The sequence below is a fragment of the Aphelocoma coerulescens genome, chromosome 5 (genome assembly GCF_041296385.1).
Source record: "Aphelocoma coerulescens isolate FSJ_1873_10779 chromosome 5, UR_Acoe_1.0, whole genome shotgun sequence".
NCBI lineage: Eukaryota > Metazoa > Chordata > Aves > Passeriformes > Corvidae > Aphelocoma > Aphelocoma coerulescens.
Window position 1 is genome coordinate 1 of NC_091019.1, and position 14,085 is coordinate 14,085.

Sequence of the window (14,085 nt, forward strand, 5' to 3'; positions counted from 1 at the left end):
AGCAGCAGCACCTGCAAAGAAACAAAGCAAAAAACATCCTGAAAGACTCTGAAATCACAACCTCCCCCCTCCAATTAAAGTACACTGCACCTATAGCTTAAGCTTGCACCCACCTGGCTGCCAGCATCCCCGACCGGGACATCTTGCCGGTGGACCGCCTAAAATGCGCAAAAAATAACAGATGCTTAGAGCTGCACCAGAAATTGATAAGTGAGCAAGAAAAACTAGTTCAGTCCACTAGTCACCGCTTACCTCACTCACTTCACCTTGATGGCTGAGATCCAGCTTGACCTCCTAAGAACAAAGACAAAGAACAATGCTGGAACACAGCCACCATTTGCACCTGCTCCACAAACACAAATGGTGACTGACCTTCCTGTGGGAACCCCGTCACCCGGTCCAGGGCGCTCTGCCACGGATTTAATCCCTCCGCATCTGAAAGAAAGCGATGACAAAAGTCAAAGTGCTGCATGAGAACTTCACAGCCCCAGCTATCTTGTGTCAATCTAGGAATACCATCTAGAGGCCAAACTACAGCCTACACCACAAATTACAAGTCCCCGGGCCTTGTCCTATTACACCCATATGCCAGACCGTGCGGCAGGGCAGAGCAGCTCCGGGCCAAATTCACGCAGACACCTGTGACACAGGAAAGGACAAAGGAGGGGATGCGATGAAGAGAGAAAACCCTCGTAGAGAAGAACGATCGCAAGGACCGAGAGAACGAGGAATGAGATGACCTAGGCGAGACCGACAGTGAGCCGATGAGGCTCGAAGAACCCTGGCAGAAGGACTTATTCCGAGAACCGCAAAGACGGATGCCCGAGAATCGTACGGTCAGAATCCTCTACCGCTCTTCGCATTCTGACAAGTCCTAATCCGCTATAATGGATCATTGTGGCATACAGCTGTGAATACAGCTCAGAACAAGACCATAAAAGACATCTGACTCGACACTTCTAAAAAGAGATGCGATTCTGATGCACCTCCAAGCTCGTGAGTCAAAGGATCGATGGTATCGGCACCGGGCCAAAGAGCACCGAGAGCAGAGATGCTAAGAATAACACCCAACATTTCCAATAAGCATCTCAAAGGGCTAAGGCAAAAGACCTGCAACAGAAGATGCCCAAAAGACACAGAACATACAATAGACAAGTGACACACACCGGGACTGCTCTGCTCTGCACACCTCGGCATTGTGATCAAAAGTGAGACTTGCCCTTTATGTGGCCTAAGGGGCCCCTTCCTGGACATCCCCACCTCCATATCTGACTCAAAAATCCCTCCCGGCGAGCCCTGACCCAACACCGCACATTCATTCCCTCAGTGGATTGTAGCCCTCAACTTATCTCTCAGGCATCTGGAGATGGGAATCCTCCTCAGGCACAACAGAAGGCCGGCTCACCCTCTGGGAAGCTCCTGTCATCACCGGGCTGTCGTCTCCTAGTCAGCCACAATAAAGAAAACCAAACATCACTACAGGAACTTAGTGGCACGTCGGCCAAAGCCCCGACAATTCCGCTACTCACCGTCCCCTAAGAAGGCCGGGGTCCTCCGACCACACGCTTCGGCCACGCTCCGAGGCCGACGCCGTCGTCGCGGGGTATGCCTGGGTTAAGAGGAGACAAGGTGGTGTGGCATTGCTGAAACTTAAGTGGACCCTCCCTCCTCCTCCCTCCCTGACTCACTGCAACTCCACGGCCGTGGATGTACCGGAAGGTACCTCAGAAGAGAAAATGTAAAGGCTTCGTTGCAGAGTCCTGTAATACTTCCAGAGCGCTCACGACAGTGGCAAACCGGGTCTGTCGGGCGGTCGGCGAGAAGGTTCGGCATAAAAAAAGCGGACCCCCTAAAACACACAAATGACAATGGATGCTTAGAACTGCACCGGAAATTGATAACCGAGCAATAACAACTCATTCTGTCCACCGGTCACCGCTTACCTCGCTCCATCGACCTTGACTACTGCTATCCAGCTTTACCTCCTGAAAGCAAAGACAAAGAAAAATGCTGTAACATAGCCACCATTTACAGTTACCCCACAAACACAAACGGCGACTGACCTTCTTGCGGGAACCCCCTCGCCCGGTCTTGGGCGCCCTGACACAGATTTCATCCATCTGCATCTGAAAGAAAGCGATGACAAAAGTCAGAGTCCTGCATGATAACAGCTCCAGGCATCCTGTGTCAATCTAGGAATACCAGCTAGAGGCCAAACTACACCCTATATTACAGATTTCAAGGCCTTGGGACTTGTCCTACTGCACCTATACACCAGACTACACGGCGGGGCAGAGCAGCTCCGGGCCAAACCCATGCAGGCACCCGTGACACAGGAAATGACAAACGAGGAGATGCGATGAAGAGAGAAAACTCTGGCAAGAGGAATGACCGCAAGGACCGAGAGAATGCGGAGCGAGATGATCTCTGCGAGACCGACGAGGCTCAAAGAAGATGCTAACGGAAGGGCTTATTCCGAGAACCGCAAAGATGGATGCCCGAGAATTGGACGGGTGGAATCCTCTAGCTAGCTTCACATTCTTACAAGCCTTCATCCTCTATAATGGATCATTGCAGTGCACAGCTGACAATGCAGCTCAGAACAAGACCTGAAAAGACACCCGACTCAACGTCGCTGAAGAGAGACGCGATCCTGATGCACCTCCAAGCTCACGAGTCAAAGGATCAATGGTATCGGCACCACACTGAGGAACACCAAGAACAGAGACGCTAAGAACAATGCCCAGCGTTTGCGATAAGCATCTCAAAGGGCTAAGGCAAAAGACCTGTGACATGAGATGCACAAAAGACAGAGAACGCACAATAGACAGGTGACATGTACCAGGCCTGCTCTGCCCTGCACACCTCGGCACTGTGATCAAAAGCAAGACTTAAGCTTTATGGGGCCTAAGGGATACCCCTTCTTGGGTATCCCCACCTCCAAATCTGACTCAAAAATACCTCCTGGTGAGTCCCAACTCAACACCCCGCTTTCACCCCTCTGTGGGGCACAGGTCTCGACTTATCTCTTGGATGTCTGGGGATGTCAATCTGCCTCGGGTGCAAAAGAAGGCTGCATCACCATGCGGGAAGCTCGTGCCTTCACCGGGCTGGTTCGCTCTTAGTCAGCTACAATAAAGAAAACCAGACAAACATCAGTGCATGAGCTTAGTGGCACCTCAGCCAAAACCTGTCAATTCTGCCACTCACCGTCTCCTAAAAAGGCTGGCCTCCTCAGGCCGCACGCTTTGGCCACGCTCTGAGGGCAACGCCATCATCATCGTCACAGGGTATACCTGGGTTAAGAGGAGACGAGGTGATGCGGCATTGCCGAAACTTGAGTGGGCCCTCGCTCCTCCCTCCCTCCGCAACTCACTGCAACTACCCGGCCGTTGAAAAAGGCAACCTGGACGGCACGTTCAAATGGAAAAGGTAAAGGCTTTGTCACAGAGTCCTGTAATACTTCCGGCGGGCTAACGACAGCGGCGAGCCAGGTCCATCAGCCAGTTGGCAAGGAGTTTCACCATAATACATGGGGACTGCCTAAAGCACACAAATGACAATGGATGCTTAAAGCTTAGAGTGACAGAACTTGGCATCGAAACAATAACAACTGGTTCAGTACACCGGTCACCACTTACCTCACGAACTCGACTTTGACTGCTGAGATCTGGCATTACCTCCTAAAAACAAAGACGAAGAACGATGCTGTAACACAGCCACCAATTACACTTGCCCCGCAAACAAACGGTGACTGACCTTCCTGCAGGAAACCCCCTCACCTGGTATGGGGCGCTCTGCCATGGATTTAATCTGCCTGCATCTGCAAGAAAGTGATGACAAAAGTCAAAGGGCTGCATGAGAACTTCACAGCTCCAGCCATCTTGGGACAATCTAGGAATATCATCTAGAGGCCAGACTACACCATACATTACAGATTTAAAGGCCTTGGGCCTTGATCTATTACACCTATATGCCAGAGTATGCAGCAGGGCAGAGCAGCTCTGGGCCATTCCATGCAGGCACCCATGACACAGGAGACGACAAAAGAGGAGATGCAATGAGGAGAGAGAACTCTCGGCGAAAAGCATGACAGCAAGCACATCAAAGAGCTAAGGCAAAAGACCTGTGACACAAGATGCCCAAAAGACACGGCATGCACAATAAGCAAGTGACGCAACATGCACTGCGATTGCTCTGCCCTGCGCACCTCAGCATTGCGATCAAATGTGAGGCTTTCCCATTATGCGGGCTAAGGGGCCCCTTCTTGGACATCCCCATCTCCAAAGATGACTCAAAACTCCCTCCCAGCAAGCTCCGACCCGACACCCCGCTTTCATTCCCTCCATGGGTCATATCCCTCAACTTATCTCTCGGACATCTGGGGATGTGAATCTTCCTGGGGCGCAAAAGAAGGCCACCTCTCGCCATCCCAGAAGCTGCTGCCATTGCCAGGCTGTTGTCTCTCAGTCAGCTACAATAAAGACAACCAAACATCAGTATATGAGCTTAGTGGCATGTCAGCCAAAACCCAACAATTCCACTACTCACTGTCCACTAAGAGAGCCCGGGTCCTCAGGCTGCACGCTCTGGCCGCGCTCCAAGGCCGACGACATCATCGCAGGGTATACCTGGGTTGAGGGGAGACGAGGTTATGCAGCATTGCAGAAACTTGAGTGGACCCTTGTTCCTCCTCCCTCCCCGACATGCTGCAACTCCTCGGCCGTTGCTGAAGGCTACTCAGACGGTACCTTCGCAAGGAAAAGGTAAAGGCTTCATCGCAGAGTCCCATGATACTTGCAGAGGACTCACGAGGGCAGCGAGCCAGGTCCATCAGCCAGTTGGTGAGGGGTTTCAGTGTAATACAAGGGGACCGCCTGAAACACACAAATGACAGTGGATGCTCAGAGCTGTACCAAAACTTGGCACCCAAGGAATACCAAGTGATTCTTTCCACCAGTGACTTCTTACCTCATTCACTTGACCTTGACTGCCGAGATCTGGCTTTACCTCCTAAGAACAAAGACGAAGAACGATCCTGTAACAAAGCCACCAGTAACACTTGCTGAGGAAACACAAACAGTGACTGACCTTCCTGGGGGAACCCCCTCACCCAGTATAGGGCGCTCTGGCACGGATTTAATCTGTCTGCATCTGCAAGAAAGCGATGACAAAAGTCAAAGGGCAGCATGAGAACTTCACAGCTCCAGCCATCTTCTGACAATCTAGAAATATCATCTAGAGGACAAACTGCACCCTACATTACAAATTTAAAGGCCTTGGGCCTTGTTCTGTTACATTGATATGCTAGGGTATGCAGCAGGGCAGAGCAGCTCTGGGCCATTCCATGCAGGCACCCGTGACACAGGAGACGACAATCAAGGGGATGCAACAAAGAGAGAACTCTCGGCGAAAAGCATGACTGCAAGCACATCAAAGGGCTAAGGCAAAAGACCTGTGACACAAGATGCCCAAAAGACACGGCATGCACAATAGACAAGTGACGCAACATGCACTGCAATTGCTCTGCCCTGCGCACCTCAGCATTGCGATCAAATGTGAGGCTTTCCCATTATGTGGGCTAAGGGGCCCCTTCTTGGATATCCCCATCTCCAAAGCTGACTCAAAACTCCCTCCCAGCAAGCCCCGACCCGACACCCCGCTTTCATTCCCTCCGTGAGTCATATCCCTCAACTTATCTCTCGGACATCTGGGGATGTGAATCTTTCTGGGGCACAAAAAAGGCCGCCTCTCGCCAACCCAGAAGCTGCTGCCATTGCCAGGCTGCTGTCTCTCAGTCAGCTACAATAAAGACAACCAAACATCAGTATATGAGCTTAGTGGCATGTCAGCCAAAACCCAACAATTCCACTACTCACTGTCTACTAAGAGAGCCCGGGTCCTCAGGCCGCACGCTCTGGCCGCGCTCCAAGGCCGACGACATCATCGCAGGGTATACCGGGGTTGAGTGGAGACGAGGTATACAGCATTGCTGAAACTTGAGTGGACCCTCGTTCCTCCTCCCTCCCTGACATGCTGCAACTCATCGGCCATTGCTGAAGGCTACCAAGACGGTACCTTCACATGGAAAATGTAAAGGCCTCATCGCAGAGTCCCATGATACTTGCAGAGGACTCATGAGGGCAGCAAGCCAGGTCCATCAGCCAGTCAGTGAGGGGTTTCAGTGTAATACAAGGGGACCGCCTGAAACACACAAATGACAGTGGATGCTTAGAGCTGTACCAGAACTTGGCACCCAAGAAATAACAAGTGGTTCTTTCCACCAGTGACTTCTTACCTCGTTCACTTGACCTTGACTGCTGAGATCTAGCTTCACCGCCTAAGAACAAAGAAAGAATAATGCTGTAACACAGCCACCATTTATGCTTGCCCTGCAAAGACAAACAGTGACCAACCTTCCTGCGGGAATCCCCTCACCCGAGTGAGAGAGTATGGGGCGCTCTGCCACGGATTTAATCCGTCTGCATCTGCAATAAAGTGAAGACAAAAGTCAAAGAGCTGCATGAGAACTTCACAGCTCCAGCCATCCTGTACCAGTCTAGGAACACCATCTTGAGGCCAAGCTACAACCTACACCACAAATTCCACATCCCCAGGCCTTGTCCTATTACACCCATACTCCACAGTATGCTGCAGGGCAGAGCAGCTCTGGGCCAAACCCACTCAGGCACCCGTGACACAGGACATGACAAACAAGGGGACACAACAAGGAGAGAGAACTCTGGGCTAGACAATCACAAGGACCAAGCAAATGAGAAATGAGATGACCGCGGCGAGACCGACGGTGAGCCAACGAGGCTGCAAGAACCCTGGCAGAAGAGGATGATAACAGAAGGGCTTATTCCAAGAACCGTAAAGATGGATGCCCAAGAATTGGACGGGTGGAATCCTCTAGCTATCTTCACATTCTTAAAAGTCCTCATCCTCTATAATGGATCATTGCAGTGCACAGCTGTCGATGCAGCTCAGAACAAGACCTGAAAAGACACCCGACTCAACATCACTGAAGAGAGACGTGGTTTTGATGCACCTCCAAGCTCACGAGTCAAAGGATCAATGGTATCGGCAACGCACTGAGGAACACCAAGAACAGAGATGCTAAGAATAATGCCCAGCATTTGCAATAAGCATCTCAAAGGGCTAAGGCAAAAGGCCTGTGACACAAGATGCACAAAAGACAGAGAACGCACAATAGACACGTGACGTGTACCAGGACTGCTCTGCCCTGCGCACCTCAGCACTGTAGTCAAAAGCAAGACTTAAGCTTTCTGGGGCCTAAGGGGTCCCTTCTTGGGTATCCCCACCTCCAAATCTGACTCAAAAATATCTCCCGGTGAGTCCCAACTCAACACCCAGCTTTCACTCCCTCTGTGGGACACAGGTCTCGACTTATCGCTTGGATGTCTGAGGATGTCAATCTGCCTCGGGTGCAAAAGAAGGCCACCTCACCATGCAGGAAGCTCATGCCTTCATCGGGCTGGTTATCTCTTGGCGAACTACAATAAACAAAACGAAACAGACATCAGTGCATGAACTTAGCGGCACCTCAGCCAAAACCTGTCAATTCTGCCACTCACCATCTCCCAAAAAGGCTGGGGTCCTCGGGCTGCACGCTTTGGCCAAGCTCCGAGGCCAATGCCATCGCCATTGTCACAGGGTATACTGGGGTTAAGAGGAGACAAGGTGATGCGACACTGCCGAAACTTGAGGGGGCCCTCAATCCTCCCTCCCTCCACAACTCACTGCAACTACCTGGCCGCTGCCGAAGGCTTCCCAGACGGTGCCTTCACATGGAGAAGGTAAAGGCTTTGTTGCGGAGTCCCGTAATGCTTCTGGAGGGCTCACCAGGGCAGCAAGCTGGGTCTGTCGGCCGGTCAGCGAGAGGTTTTGATGTAATACAAGCAGAACATCTAAAACACACAAATGACAATGGATGCTTAGAGCTGTACCAGAACTTGGCACCCAAGGATTAACAAGTGGTTCTTTCCACCAGTGACTTCTTACCTCGTTCACTTGACCTTGACTGCTGAGATCTGGCTTTACCTCCTAAGAACAAAGACAAAGAACAATGCTGTAACACAGAAACCATTTACACTTGCTCTGCAAAGACAAACTGTGACCGACCTTAATGCAGGAACCCCCTCACCTGGTATGGGGCGCTCTGCCATGGATTTAATCCGTCTGCATCTGCAAGAAAGTGATGACAAAAGTCAAAGTGCTGCATGAGAACTTCACAACTCCAACCATCTTGTGACAATCTAGGCATATTATCTAGAGGCAAAAATACACCCTACATTACAGATTTAAAGGCCTTGGGCCTTGTTCTATTACACCTATATGCCAGAGTATGCAGCAGGGCAGAGCAGCTCTGGGCCAAACCCATGCAGGCACCCGCGACACAGGAGAAGACACAAACAAGGGGATGCAACAAGGAGAGGGAACATTCCACAGAAAGCATGACTGCAAGCACATCAAAGGGCTAAGGCAAAAGACGTGTGACACAAGATGCCCAAAAGACACGGCATGCACAATAAACAAGTGACACATCATGCACTCAGGTTGCTCTGCCCTGCGCACCTCAGCATTGCGATCAAGTGTGAGACTTTTCCATTATGCAGGCTAAGGGGCCCCTTCTTGGGTATTCCCATCTCCAAAGCTGACTCAAAACTCCCTCCCAGCAACCCTGACCCGACACCCCGCTTTCATTCCCGCCATGGGTTGCAGCCCTCAACTTATCTCTCGGACATCTAGGGATGTGAATCTTCCTGGGGCGCAAAAGAAGGCCACCTCTCGCCATCCCAGAAGCTGCTGCCATTGCCAGGCTGTTGTCTCTCAGTCAGCTACAATAAAGAAAACCAAACATCGGTACACAGGCTTAGTGGCACATCAGCCAAAACGCAACAATTCCACTACTCACCGACTCCTAAGAGGGCCCGGATCCTCAGGCCACACTTCAAGGCTGGCGCCATCATCGCAGGGTATACCTGGGTTGAGGGGAGACACGGTTATGCGGCATTGCTGAAACTTGAGTGGACCTTTGCTCCTCCTCCCTCCCTCCCCGACTTGCCACAACTCCTCGGCCGTTGCCAAAAGCTACCTGGATGGGTACCTTCACATGGAAAAGGCTTCGTCGGAGTCCCATGATACTTGCAGAAGGCGGCAAGACGGGTCTGTCGGCCAGTCGGTGAGGGGTTCAGTGTAATACAAGAGGAGCGCCTGAAACACACAAATGTCAATGGATGCTTAGAGCTGTACCAGAACTTGGCACCCAAGGAATAACAAGTGGTTCTTTCCACCAGTGACTTCTTACCTCGTACACTTGACCTTGACTGCTGAGATCTGGCTTTACCTCCTAGGAACAAAGACAAAGAACAATGCTGTAACACAGCCACCACTTACACTTGCTCTGCAAACACAAACGGTGTCCGACCTTCCTGCGCGAACCCCCTCACCCAGTATGGGGCGCTCTGCCATGGATTTAATCCGTCTGCATCTGCAAGAAAGTGATGACAAAAGTCAAAGTGCTGCATGAGAACTTCACAGCTCCAGCCATCTTGTGTCAATCTCAGAATATCATCTAGAGGCCAAACTACACCCTACATTACAGATTTAAAGGCCTTGGGCCTTGTTTTATTACACCTATATGCCAGAGTATATGCAACAAGGCAGAGCAGCTCTGGGCCAAACCCACTCAGGCACCCGTGACACAGGACATGACAAACAAGGGGACACAACAAGGAGGGAAAACTCTGGGCTAGATGATCACAAGGACCGAGCAAATGAGGAATGAGATGACCACGGCGAGACCGACGGTGAGCCAACGAGGCTGCACGAACCCTGGCAGAAGAGGATGATAAGAGAAGGACTTATTCCAAGAACCGTAAAGATGGATGCCCAAGAATTGGACGGGTGGAATCCTCTAGCTAGCTTCACATTCTTAAGAGTCCTCATCCTCTATAATGGATCATTGCAGTGCACAGCTGACAATCCAGCTCAGAACAAGACCTGAAAAGACACCCGACTCAACATCGCTGAAGAGAGACGTGATCCTGATGCACCTCCAAGCTCACGAGTCAAAGGATCAATGGTATCGGCACCACACTGAGGAACACCAAGAACAGAGATGCTAAGAATAATGCCCAGAGTTTGCAATAAGCATCTCAAAGGGCTAAGGCAAAAGACCTGATACACGAGATGCACAAAAGACAGAGAACGCACAATAGACACGTGACATGTACCAGGCCTGCTCTGCCCAGCACATCTCAGCTCTGTGATCAAAAGCAAAACTTGTGCTTTATAGGTCCTAAGGGGCCCCTTCTTGGGTATCCCCACCTCCAAATCTGACTCAAAAATACCTCCTGGTGAGTCCCAACTCAACAACCTGATGTCACCCCCTCTGTGAGTCACAAGCCTCGACTTATCTCTCAGACACCTGGGCATGTGAATCTGCCTTGGACGCAAAAGAAGGCCCCCTTGCCATCCAGGAAGCTCCTGCCGTCACTAGGCTGTTCTCTCTCAGTCAGCTACAAAAAAAAACCAAACCCAACATCAGTACATTAGCTTAGTGGCCCCTCAGCCAAAACCCGACAATTCTGCTACTCACCGTCTCCTAATAGGGCCAGGGTCCTTGGGCCACACGCTTTGGCCATGGTCCAAGGCTGACACTGGCATTGCAGGGTTTACCTGGATTAGGAGGAGACAAGGTGATATGGCATTGCTGAGACTCGAGCAGACCCTCGTTCCTCCTCCCTCCCCAACATGCTGCAGCTCCCCAGCCATTGCTAAAGGCTGCTCAGAAAGACCCTTCAAATGGAAAAGGTGAAGGCTTGGTCAAAGAGTCCCATAATACTTTCAGAGGGCTCACAAGGGTGGCGAGCCGGGTCTGCCAGTCATGGAGGTTCGGAGAACACAAGCAGACCACCTTAAACACACAAATGACAATGGATGCTTGGAGCTGTACCAGAACTTGACACCCAAGGAATAACTTTTTCTTTCCACCGGTCACCGCTTACCACGCTCACTTTACCTTGACTGCTGCTACCCAGCTTTACCTCCTAAAAATAAAGACAAAGAACAATGCTGGAACATTGCCACCATTTACACTTGCCCTGCAAACACAAACAGTGACTCACCTTCTTGCGGGAATCCCCTTCAACCGGTGGGGAACGCTCTGCCACAGATTTAACCCGTCTGCATCTGAAAAAGTGATGACAAAAGTTAAAGTGCTGCATGAGAACTTCGCACCTCCAGCCATCCTGTGTCAATCTAGGAATAACATCTAGAGGCCAAACTACACCCTACATCACAAATCTCAAGTCCCAGGGTCCTGTCCTATTACAACTATATGCCAGACTGTGCAGCCAGGCAGAGCAGCTCCAGACCAAACCCATGCAGGCACCTGTGACACAGCAGATCACAAACGAGGTGAAGGGATGAGGAGAGAAAACTCTCAGTGAGAAGAATGACTGCAAGCACATTGAAGAACTAAGACAGAAGACATGAGATGCCCAAAAGAGACAGGGCGCACAATAGACAAGTGACATGACATGCACTGGGTCTGCTCTGCCTGGCGCACCTCGACCTTGTGATCAAAAGTGAGACTTTCCTTTCATGGGGCCTAAGGGGCCCCTTCTTAGACATCCCCATCTCTGAAGCAGACTCAATATTCCCTCCCAGTGAGCCCCAACCCAACACTCCGCTTTCATCCCCTCGACTTATCTCTCAGATGTGCAGGGATGCAAATCCTCCTCGGGCACACAAAAAGGCCACCTCGCCATCCAGGAAGCTCCTGCCATCGCCAGGCTGTTCTCTCAGTCAGCTACAATAAAGAAAACCAAACCAAACATCAGTGCACGAACTTAGTGACACCTCGGCCAGAACCCAACAATTCCACCGCTCACCATCCCCTAAGAAGGCCAGGGTTCTCAGGCCGCACGCTTTGGCCATGCTCCAAGGCCGACGCCATCGTCGCCACATATTCCTGGGTTAAGAGGAGACAAGGTGATGCAGCATTGCTGAAATTTGAGCAGACCCTCACTCTTCCTCCCTCCCTGACTCACCACAACTACCCAGCCGTTGCTAAAGGGTGCCCGGACAGCAGCTTTGAATGGAAAAGGTAAAGGCTCCGTCGCAGAGTCCCGTAACACTTCTGGAGGGCTCACAAGGGTGGCAGACCGGGTCTGTTGGCCAGTCATGGAGGTGCTTCAGCATAATACAAGTGGACCCCCTAAAACACAGAAATGATTGTGGATGCTTAGAGGTGTACCAGAACTTGGCACCCAAGGAATAACAACTTTTTCTTTCCACCGGTCACTGCTTACCTCGCTCACTTCACTTTGACTGCTGCTATCTGGCTTTACCTCCTAAAAACAAAGACAAAGAACAATGCTGGAACATTGCCACCATTTACACTTGCCCTGCAAACACAAACAGTGACTGACCTTCCTGCGGGAACCCCCTCAACCGGTATGCGGCGCTCTGCCATGGATTTAACCCATCTGCATCTGAAAGAAAGTGATGACAAAAGTCAAAGGGCTGCACGATAACTTAACAGCTCCAGCCATCCTGTGTCAATCTAGGAATAACATCTTGAGGTCAAACTACACCCTACATAACAAATCTCAAGTCCCAGGGCCTTGTCCTATTACACCTATAGGCCAGGCTATGCAGCAGGGCATAGCAGTTCTGGGCCAAACCCATGCAGGCACCCGTGACACAAGAGATGACAAACAAGGGGACACAACAAGGAGAGAAAACTCTCGGCAAGAAGAATGACTGCAAACACATTGAAGGGCTAAGACTAAATACATGAGACACAAGATGCCCAAACGAGACAGAAGGCACAACAGACAAGTGACATGACATGCACCAGGACTGCTCTGCACACATAAGTGTTTTAATCAAAAGTGAGACTTTCCCTTTATGGGGCCTAAGGGGCCCCTTCTTAGACATCCCCATCTCTGAAGCTGGCTCAATGTTCCCTCCCAGCAAGCCCTGACCTGACACTCTGCTTTCACCCCCTCAACTTATCTCTCGGACATCCAGGGATGCAAATCTACCTCAGGCATAAAAGAAGGTGGCCTCACCATCCAGGAAGCTCCTGCCATCACCGGGCTGTTCTCTCAGTCAGCTACAATAAACAAAACCAAACCAAACAACAGTGCACAAAGTTAGTGGCACCTCGGCCAGAACCCAACAATTCTGCCACTCACCGTCTCCTACGTAGGCCGGGGTTCTCGGGCTGCACACTTCAGCCACACTCCGAGGTTGACGCCATCGTTGCGGGGTATACTGGGGTTAAGAGGAGACAAGGTAATGTGGCATGGCTGAAACTTGAGCGGACCCTCAATCCTCCTCCCTCCATCCCCAACTTGCTGCAACTCCTCTGCCGTTGCCAAAGGCAACAGGATGGTAGCTTTGAATGGAAAATGTAAAGACTTCATTGCAGAGTCCTGTAATGCTTCCGGAGGATTCACGAGGGCAGCAAACTGGGTCTGTCGGCCGGTTGGTGAGGAGGTTGAGCATAATACAAGTAGACCCCCTAAAGCACACAAATAACAATGGATGCACCAGAAATTGATACCCAAGCAATAACAAGTCATTCTGTCTACCAGTCACTGCTTACCTCACCCACTTGATCTTGACTGCTGAGATCTAGCTTTCCCTCCTAAAAATAAAGACAAAGAACAATGCTGGGACACAGTCACCATTCACACTTGCCTTGCAAACACAAATGGTGACTGACCTTCCTGCAGGAACCCCCTCACCCGGTGTGGGGCACTCTGCCCCAGATTTAACCCAACTGCATCTGAAAGAAAGTGATGACAAAAGTCAAAGTGCTGCGTGAGAACTTAACAGCTCCAGGCATCCTGTGTCAATCTAGGAATATCACCTAGAGGCCAAACTACACCCTACGAAACAAATTCCAAGTCTCCAAGCCTTGCCCTATTACACCTATAGGCCAGACTGTGCAGTAGGGCAGAGCAGCTCCGGGCCAAATCCCATGCAGGATTTGCATGCAGCAGATGACAAAGGAGGGGACACAACGAGAAGAGAAAACTCTCA

The 14,085-nt window shown here is 50.9% G+C and overlaps 4 long non-coding RNA genes across 4 annotated transcripts; all 4 read right to left on the reverse strand.

Annotated features, from left to right (window-relative positions):
* LOC138112072 (uncharacterized) lies at window positions 1-296 on the reverse strand. Its single transcript, XR_011151538.1, has 3 exons — window positions 253-296; window positions 114-158; window positions 1-38 (listed from the first exon to the last, which is right to left on the reverse strand). It is a non-coding gene; the product is annotated as an uncharacterized lncRNA (long non-coding RNA).
* A 148-nt stretch (window positions 297-444) lies between these two features.
* Window positions 445-1,787, reverse strand: LOC138112070 (uncharacterized). The gene is made up of 3 exons (XR_011151536.1): window positions 1,689-1,787; window positions 1,530-1,609; window positions 445-1,443 (listed from the first exon to the last, which is right to left on the reverse strand). It is a non-coding gene; the product is annotated as an uncharacterized lncRNA (long non-coding RNA).
* Window position 1,788: 1 nt separating this feature from the next.
* On the reverse strand, window positions 1,789-2,445 carry LOC138112071 (uncharacterized). The gene is made up of 3 exons (XR_011151537.1): window positions 2,064-2,445; window positions 1,944-1,985; window positions 1,789-1,849 (listed from the first exon to the last, which is right to left on the reverse strand). It is a non-coding gene; the product is annotated as an uncharacterized lncRNA (long non-coding RNA).
* Window positions 2,446-13,291: 10,846 nt separating this feature from the next.
* Window positions 13,292-13,826, reverse strand: LOC138110814 (uncharacterized). The gene is made up of 3 exons (XR_011151083.1): window positions 13,766-13,826; window positions 13,646-13,687; window positions 13,292-13,561 (listed from the first exon to the last, which is right to left on the reverse strand). It is a non-coding gene; the product is annotated as an uncharacterized lncRNA (long non-coding RNA).
* Between the last annotated feature and the right edge of the window lie 259 nt (window positions 13,827-14,085).